The sequence below is a fragment of the Dendropsophus ebraccatus genome, chromosome 1 (assembly GCF_027789765.1).
Source record: "Dendropsophus ebraccatus isolate aDenEbr1 chromosome 1, aDenEbr1.pat, whole genome shotgun sequence".
Lineage (NCBI taxonomy): Eukaryota > Metazoa > Chordata > Amphibia > Anura > Hylidae > Dendropsophus > Dendropsophus ebraccatus.
In genome coordinates this window covers 233,059,421-233,068,579 of record NC_091454.1, presented here as the reverse complement: position 1 = coordinate 233,068,579, position 9,159 = coordinate 233,059,421, and positions in this window count along the sequence as shown.

Below are 9,159 nucleotides of genomic sequence, written 5' to 3'. Positions count from 1 at the left end.
GGCCGATCATCGGCTGAATAGACTTCCTAGGAGCACTTGTTACCGATTATTGGCCGGTGTAATCGCGCTATAAGACAATTTTCTTTGCATGATAACACTGTATGCTACCAATAACACCAGTATATAAAAAACAAATATCCCCACACATATTACCGCTATACAGTAACTGACCAAATCCTGTATATCAAGACCGATATTACCAATAAACCAGTATAAAGGAGGGAAATAGTATCACCATACATATTACCGCTATACTGTTACTGACCAAATCCTGTATACTGAAACCAAAATTACCAGTACACAAGGGGGAAATATTACCGCCACACCACAACCATCACCACCATATTGTTACTGACCAAATCTGGTATACTAAGACCAATGAACACCTCACCAGATTACAAGTAACAAATAATACCCCCACATACTGACTAACACCACCACATACTGACTAACACCACCGCTGCTACTGAATAAAATCCTCTGAACAAAGATCAATATCCCCTCATACAGTCATATAGAGGTAGCCCCAGCTCTACACCATATACATTACGGTGCACATAGATTTAGTGACTCACAGGGGACGTCTTCTCTGATCGGAGTTCTTCCCTTTTCATCTACTTCTCCATCTGCCCTGGGCCGTTATGAGAACTTCTCCGAGCCACGAATCCACAGAATCTGCCAGAGAAATATATTAGGCTCCTCACTCTGTCACCATCCTCATCTCTCTACAAACTGCACATCTGTATTGGCCTCTTTACACCTTCTCTCAGTGGTTAGCCCTGACTATTGTGTGTGTGTGTGTATATATATATATATATATATATATATATATATATATATATATATATACATATATATATATATTGTGCACACACCTTGTAGATGGCCCCTTGTTCAGTCCTCCATATAGATGGCCCTGTGTCCCTGTGTCCCTGTGTGCCTCTACTATAGTAGAGATCCCCCTCTGTGTAATCCCTTTATAGTAGATGACAACCTCTGTGCATTCCCTATTATCAGGGGTAGGGAACCTTGGCTCTCCAGCTGTTGCAAAACTACAACTCCCATCATGCCTGCAACAACTGCAACAGCTGGAGATCCAAGGTTCCCTATTCCTGCCCTATAGTATATGGCCCCCTCTGTGTAGTCCCCTTATAGATGACCCCTCTGTGTAGTCCACTAAAGTAGATGCCCCTCTCTGTGCATGCCCTATTGTATACACACCGCACCCAGTATAGTTACCCTTATACATTGTTGTCCCCCTCTGTGTAGTGCCCTTTATAGATGCCTCCTCAGTGTTGTCCTCCTTATAAATTGCCCCCATCCAGTGTCCCTTATAGACGGCTCCCTGTGTTATCCCCCTTATAACTGGCCGGCTTGTGTTATCCATCCCCCCATATAGATAGCCCCCTTATGTTGTCCATCCCTACCCCCCATATAGCCCCTTATGTTGTCTATTCCCCCGTATAGCCCCTTATGTTGTCCTTGCCCCATATAGCCCCCTTAAGTTTTCCTTCCCCTGTATACAGCCCCTTATGTTGTCCTCCCCTGTATACAGCCCCTTATGTTGTCCTCCCCCTGTATACAGCTCCTTATGTTGTCCTCCCCCTGTTTATAGCCCCTTATGTTGTCCTCCCCCTGTATACAGCCCCTTATGTTGTCCTCCCCCTGTATACAGCCCCTTATGTTGTCCTCCCCCTGTTTATAGCCCCTTATGTTGTCCTCCCCCTGTATACAGCCCCCTTATGTTGTCCTCCCCCTGTATACAGCCCCTTATGTTGTCCTTCCCTGTATATACCCCCCTTATGTTTTCCTTCCCTGTATACAGCCCCCCTTATGTTGTCCTGCCCCTCTATATACCCCCTTATGTTGTCCTCCCCCTGTATACAGCCCCCCTTATGTTTTCCTTCCCTGTATACAGCCCCCCTTATGTTGTCCTGCCCCTCTATATACCCCCTTATGTTGTCCTCCCCCTGTATATAGCCCCCCTTATGTTGTTCTCCCCCTGTATACAGACCCCTTCATGTTATCCTGCCCCTGTATATAGCCCCTTATGTTGTCCTCCCCCTGTATACAGCCCCTTATGTTGTCCTTCCCTGTATACAGCCCCCCTTATGTTGTCCTTCCCTGTATACAGCCCCCCTTATGTTGTCCTTCCCTGTATACAGCCCCCCTTATGTTGTCCTTCCCCTGTATACAGACCCCCTTATGTTGTCCTTCCCCTGTATACAGACCCCTTTATGTTATCCTGCCCCTGTATATAGCCCCTTATGTTGTCCTCCCCCTGTATACAGCCCCTTATGTTGTCCTTCCCTGTATACAGCCCCCCTTATGTTGTCCTTCCCTGTATACAGCCCCCCTTATGTTGTCCTCCCCCTGTATACAGCCCCCCTTATGTTGTCCTCCCCCTGTATATACCACCCTTCTGTTGTCCTCCCCCTGTATACAGCCCCTTATGTTGTCCTTCCCTGTATACAGCCCCCCTTATGTTGTCCTTCCCTGTATACAGCCCCCCTTATGTTGTCCTTCCCTGTATACAGCCCCCCTTATGTTGTCCTTCCCTGTATACAGCCCCCCTTATGTTGTCCTTCCCTGAATACATACCCCCTTGTTGTCCTCCCCCTGTATATACCCCCTTCTGTTGTCCTCCCCCTGTATACAGCCCCCCTTATGTTGTTCTCCCCCTGTATACAGCCCCCCTTATGTTGTCCTCCCCCTGTATACAGACCCCCTTATGTTGTCCTGCCCCTGTATATACCCCCTTATGTTGTCCTCCCCCTGTATATAGCCCCCCTTATGTTGTCCTCCCCCTGTATACAGCCCCCCTATGTTGTCCTCCCCTGTATATACCCCCTTATGTTGTCCTCCCCTGTATACAGCCCCCCTTATGTTGTCCTCCCCCTGTATATAGCCCCCCTTATGTTGTTCTCCCCCTGTATATAGCCCCCCTTATGTTGTTCTCCCCCTGTATACAGCCCCCCTATGTTGTCCTCCCCTGTATACAGCCCCCCTATGTTGTCCTCCCCTGTATACAGCCCCCCTTATGTTGTCCTCCCCCCTGTATACAGCCCCCCCCTTATCTTGCCCCCTCTGATAAAAAATAAAAAAAAACACAATACAACTCACCTAACCACACGCTCCCCCGTCGGTCGCCGGTGTCCTCTTCTCTGACAGCAGCTCCGATGTTAAGTCCCGCCGGCGCCATCACTGACCTCAGTGTGCGCCGCGGTGGCTGGGACTTCCGGTATTCGCTCCATGACCCGGAAGTCCTAGCCGCCGCGGCGCACACTGAGGTCAGTGATGGCGCCGGCGGGACTTCGCATCGGAGCTTGCGTAACTCTTGTGATCGCAAGCAAATCTCTGCTTGCGGTCACAAGAGTGATTGACAGGGCGGGAAGCCGTAGGCTTCCCGCCCTGTCAATCACAACACTGCTTACATTTAACTGGAAGCGATTGTTGCGATCGCTTCCAGTTAAAAAGGGAGGTGCGGCCCCCGGCCCCCCTAGGAGCGGGGGGGCCCACTCCAGCTCGGGGCCCACCGGGGGTTTCCCCGGCCCCCCGGTGGCCCAGTCCGAGCCTGGGTAGAGCGGATTCCTGTTGGCTCCAAGACCCCGAGATTGTGCTGTCTGACAGATGAGCTCCCCAACCTGTTCCTGAAGCATCTGTCGTGATGGTTATCCAGTGTGGTTCTGAAAATAAAACTCCATGTTTGACTTGTCTCCACCACATTAGAGAATGTCTTGTTTGAGTCGATAGAACATGCATCGCATCCAAGTCCTTCAGTCCTCGGTTCCATACTGTTAGTGCTTCTCTCTGAAGAAATCTCATGTGCCATAACGCCCATGGCACCGCGTCCGCAGCTGAGGCAAGGAGCCCTAGAAAGCGCATTTATGTTCTTATGGATACCTGACGAGGAGGAATTAGGAATTAAGTCTGATTTCTCTATGTTGATGAGCCAACCTAATTGTTGAAGTATGTCCTGGACATAGATCAACTGAACTCTCAGAAGATTCTGAGTCATAATCAACCAATGGTCCAGGTACGGGATAACTTTATCCCCTGTAGACGGAAGCGAACCATCATGGTGACACTACCTGTGTGAAAACAAAGGGTGCGGAGGTATTCCGGATGGAAGGACTTTGAATTGTAAGTGTCTTACCTTCCCCTGGATTTGGATGGCGAAGGCTCTCCTGTGAGCCTTCAGAATCGGTACATGAAGATATGCATCCGGTAGATCTATGGTGACCATAAAATCTCCCTCCTGGAGGATAGATTTTACCGATCTTATGTTCTCCATGTGGAACGTCTTCTTTACGATGCACCTGTTGAGATATCGCAAATCTATAATAAGCCTCCACTTTCCGGATGGCTTCAGCACTAGTAACACTGGGGAGTAAACTCCCTGACCGATCTCTGATAGAGGAACATCCTCTAGAGCCTCAATGGAAAGGAGGTAAAGAATTTCTGTCTCTAGGACTAAGTGTCTTTCTGGCTTAAGATTTCTTGACAGAAGAAATCTTGGAGGAGGAAGAGATGATAAATGAAGGACATAACCATTTTGAATAATATGTAACACCCAGTGATCTTTTCTTAATTCTTCCCAGGCAGGAAGAAACAAACTCAGACGTGTTCCCACTGGACAGCTTCTGCGTCAGAAGTCTGGTTTCTTGTTGGTGTCCTTATTCTGCTGCTTCCCGGAACCTCTTCTGGAATAGTTTCTTCCTCAACCTCTGTACTGGTATCTCCCTTTGCCTCGCTGAGGAGATTTTGCTCTGAGAAAGGAATCACCGCTCTTATAGGACAATGGTAGGGACTTCCCCTCCTTGTCAGACAATTCCTCCATTAATTTATCCAGCTCAGAGCCAAACAGCCTACCTGGCTGGAACTCCATATTACAGAGCTGAATTTTGGAGTTAGCATCTCCAACCCAGGGTTTTAACCATAGCGCCCTTCGGCAGCGGTCGAGAGCGTACTAGTTTTTTACGCTAACCTGGTTCCCTGAGATGCAGCATCGCAGAGGAAGTCAATGGCCATAATGACCTTTTTGAAGGAGCGAAGGAGCGAAGGACCTTGTCCCTGCTAGCTCTACCTTCCAAATTTTCCTGGACCTTGGTCAGCCATCTTCTTAGGCTTCTAGAAACCTCAAAGAGGAAATGGAGACTGCCCCTTGGGCTGCCGCTGCCGTATATGATCTCTTGAGGGCTACCTCCACCCTTCTATCCATCGGATCCTTAAGATTGGATCCGTCCTCCGCAGGCAGCACAGTACATTTCGACAGTTTGGCTATGGCCGGGTCCACCTTTGGAGGCTCAATCCAGTCCTTACATTGTTCTTCCTTGAGAACATAGAAGGTCTTAAACCTCTTGCTCAAACCCGGAGCCTTTTCCGGTTCCTTCCATTCCGCCTGTAACATAGACACTGAAGTCTTACCCACAGAGAAGGCCCTAGGCTTTTTTGAGGAGGACCAATCCTATCCTCTTCTATTTCCTCAGGGTGTATTTCAGCTTGCACAGCTTAGCAGAGCTTGTGAATTCTATCAGCTGTGAAATACCCCTTGAATAATTCTTTCTCATCTTCAGAAGTAGAAGAGGTTTCAGAAGAAGATGATGACTTAACTTCATCAATCACAGTAAAACTGAAAATGACCATAATCCTACAGCCATAAAGTAATATACTCACAGGCTGGGAGTAGAGAGAGAAATACTCCATTTGGTCTTTATCTTAGGACACGGGCGGCGAATCTCATTAGCCGCTAAAGTCTTTTGCACATAGTCCTTGACGCATACAACTACATCCTGAACATCAGGCTCCTCATAGGTTTAGGTCTGCATGAAGGACAGCGTACTTAGGCATTATAAATATTTTTAGGCATTCATAAATATTTTTATGAAAGAAAGGATGAATCTTATCTGGAAAAAATGATCCTCCTACGGTATCCATAGCCGTCAGGTAGTGAAGTCTCACACTCGGCACATGAAGTGCTTCCTTAGAAGGTCTTTTGCCAGCAGCAGGACTGGTCTCCATTTCAGACATCTGCAAATAATCAATGTATTACAATACATATAAACCACTAGCCTGGCTAGAGTGATACCGGAAAGAGACACTAGGTGGCAGCAACACTTACTTTTAAGTATATAGAAGAGAGATCACAGCACTTTGCACTCAGATGATTTCTATTAGATCCGGATGAGCCACAGAAAATCCTTCCAGAGGAAGACAGCCAGACCTAGAGGTAGCAACAGCTTACCTTCTGCCTTGGACACACGGCTAATCCGGCATGCAGAGAGCGCGCGCCGCTGCCGGCCCCCGGAAGTGACATGACGCTGACGCCGCAGTGCTGAGACGCCCGCAGCGCCGATGCGTTCCACAGTCGAACGCGACTGGAAGAAAAGCCAGCGGCTCGGGTGACACGCAGAGAGCGTTCCAAGACGCACTAGGTAAGAAAAACTTAAAAGCTAAGACCTGCAGAAGCAAATATCAGGATATCAGGATACTACCTGTACACCGGCTCCAGCGGCATCCCAGCATTCATTACCTGGAGAGAAAACCTGAATGCAACAGGTAACAAAGCATAAAAACGGAGGAGGGACAAAGTCCCCTAGGGCTAACAGCAACGAAGTAAGAAAAGACTGAGGTCTAGGGGGAGGTGGAGCCTATTTATACCTCATGGAGGAGGGGATTACAATTTTATTCTTATTTTTTTCATTAAATATTCCTTCGTCGCAGGGGCGAATTTACCCCCCCATATGTTGTGATGCCAATGGGACGTAAGGGAAGCAGTTTCTCCACCGCCTGATTTTTAATGTGTTTTACAGAAATATATCACATTTTTTTGTTCTAATTTTTGTATATTTTGTTGAAACATCCACTAATAGAACACAATATACAAAAATTGAAAAAAAACAAAAAAATAAATATAAAAAGCATTATGGGGGCTCCTTGGCTGTATGCTGTCTCCTGACCGATATTCCCATCACCTATTGTGGATACGGAATCTATTGTTCCTGGTGCCCTGAGCAGCACCATTCTCCCCACACTGTCCCCTCACAAGCCTCTGACAGGGATAGGAGCAGCAGTGAAAAGCCGGCAATAAGAATGTCCGCATTATACTGTGACCTGTTCTCACTCCCCCATGTAACACCTTCCCTAGAATAAGAAGGGAATACTTTTGGAGTAAAATTAAGGTGTTTTTTTCTTTTTGTAAAAAGATGTACCCATACTCAGGGGATAATTGCAATTTGCAACCACTGAAATGCTCCCCTGAATATGGGTACATCTGTTACAAAAAAACACCTTAATTTATTAGCCAAAAGTATTCCCTGAGCCCTTCCATTACATTGTCTGGCACTGAACAAAAAAACTCTGCAAACATTTCCTACTCACTGCTCTCCCCTCCTCTGCGGTCCTACTGCCTCCTCTGCCGTTCTCTGTGCCATCCATTCAGTTCTGTAACTCTTAATTGCTTCATTCATACATTTACAAACAACATATTACACATCAATTTACTGTGTTGTTATTGATCATTAATTATGATAATTGTTAATGATGATTGACAGTTACCTCTACTCCATCTGCCCCACTCTGTTACTTTAGGCTTCTTTCTGGAATAGTAAAGCTTCTCAGCCATAGATGTCTACGCAAAACCACCCACTCAATGCTTCTGATAGTGATGACAAGGACTACTACTCTGACTGGATAGGCAAGCCAAAGAGGACAGGATAGGAGTCTGGGGACTAGAAAATTGTGGGAGAAGAAGTAGATTTAAAAAATCACCAGCAGAAATATCACCACCATCATCTCAGCTCTGCTGCATAACCATCCCCACCATCTTCTCAGCTCTGCTACATTACCACCACCATCATCTCAGCTCTGCTAAATCACCACCATCATCTCAGCTCTGCTGCATAACCATCCCCACCATCTTCTCAGCTCTGCTAAATCACCATCAACACCATCTTCTCAGCTCTGCTACATTACCATCACCACCATCTCGGCTGTGCTACATTACCATCAACACCATCATCTCAGCTCTGCTACATTACTACCACCATCATCATCATCTCTGCTACATCACTATCACCACCATTGGCTTGCCTATCCAGTCAGAGTAGTAGTCCTTGTCATCACTATCAGAAGCATTGAGTGGGTGGTTTTGCGTAGACATCTATGGCAGAGAAGCTTTACTATTCCAGAAAGAAGCCCAAAGTAACAGAGTGGGGCAGATGGAGTAGAGGTAACTCTGCTGCCTCCCATACTGAGGGTCCTGAGTTCAATTCCCTGCGAGGACAACTTCTTTATTACTGTGTTTGCAGCCTGACTGTCAATCATCATTAACAATTAACATAATGATCAATAACACAGTAAATTGATGTGTAATATGTTTGTAAATGTATGAATGAAGCAATTAAGAGTTACAGAACTGAATGGATGGCACAGAGAACGGCAGAGGAGGCAGTAGGACCGCAGAGGAGGGGAGAGCAGTGAGTAGGAAATGTTTGCAGAGTTTTTTTGTTCAGTGTCAGACAATGTAATGGAAGGGCTCAGGGAATACTTTTGGCTAATAAATTAAGGTGTTTTTTTGTAACAGATGTACCCATATTCAGGGGAGCATTTCAGTGGTTGCAAATTGCAATTATCCCCTGAGTATGGGTACATCTTTTTACAAAAAGAAAAAAACACCTTAATTTTCCTCCAAAAGTATTCCCTGAGCCTTTCCATTACATTCTGCCTGGCACTGAACAAACTTGTAGGACGTGTATTCCTATGTTCATGTGTGTAGATGTCACTGCCTTCTCCTTAGGGAATTCTGGGCAGTGACTTTATACTGTACAGGGGGGAGGGGAGGTCTGCACATGGGGAGGGGGCTTCTAAGTGCTGGGGAAGGGGTTACATGGTGGAGGGGAGGTCTGCACATGGGGAGGGGGCTTCTAAGTGCTGGGGAAGGGGTTACATGGGGGAGGGGAGGTCTGCACATGGGGAGGGGGCTTCTAAGTGCTGGGGAAGGGGTTACATGGGGGAGGGGAGGTCTGCACATGGGGAGGGGGCTTCTAAGTGCTGGGGAAGGGGTTACATGGGGGAGGGGAGGTCTGCACATGGGGAGGGGGCTTCTAAGTGCTGGGGAAGGGGTTACATGGGGGAGGGGAGGTCTGCACATGGGGAGGG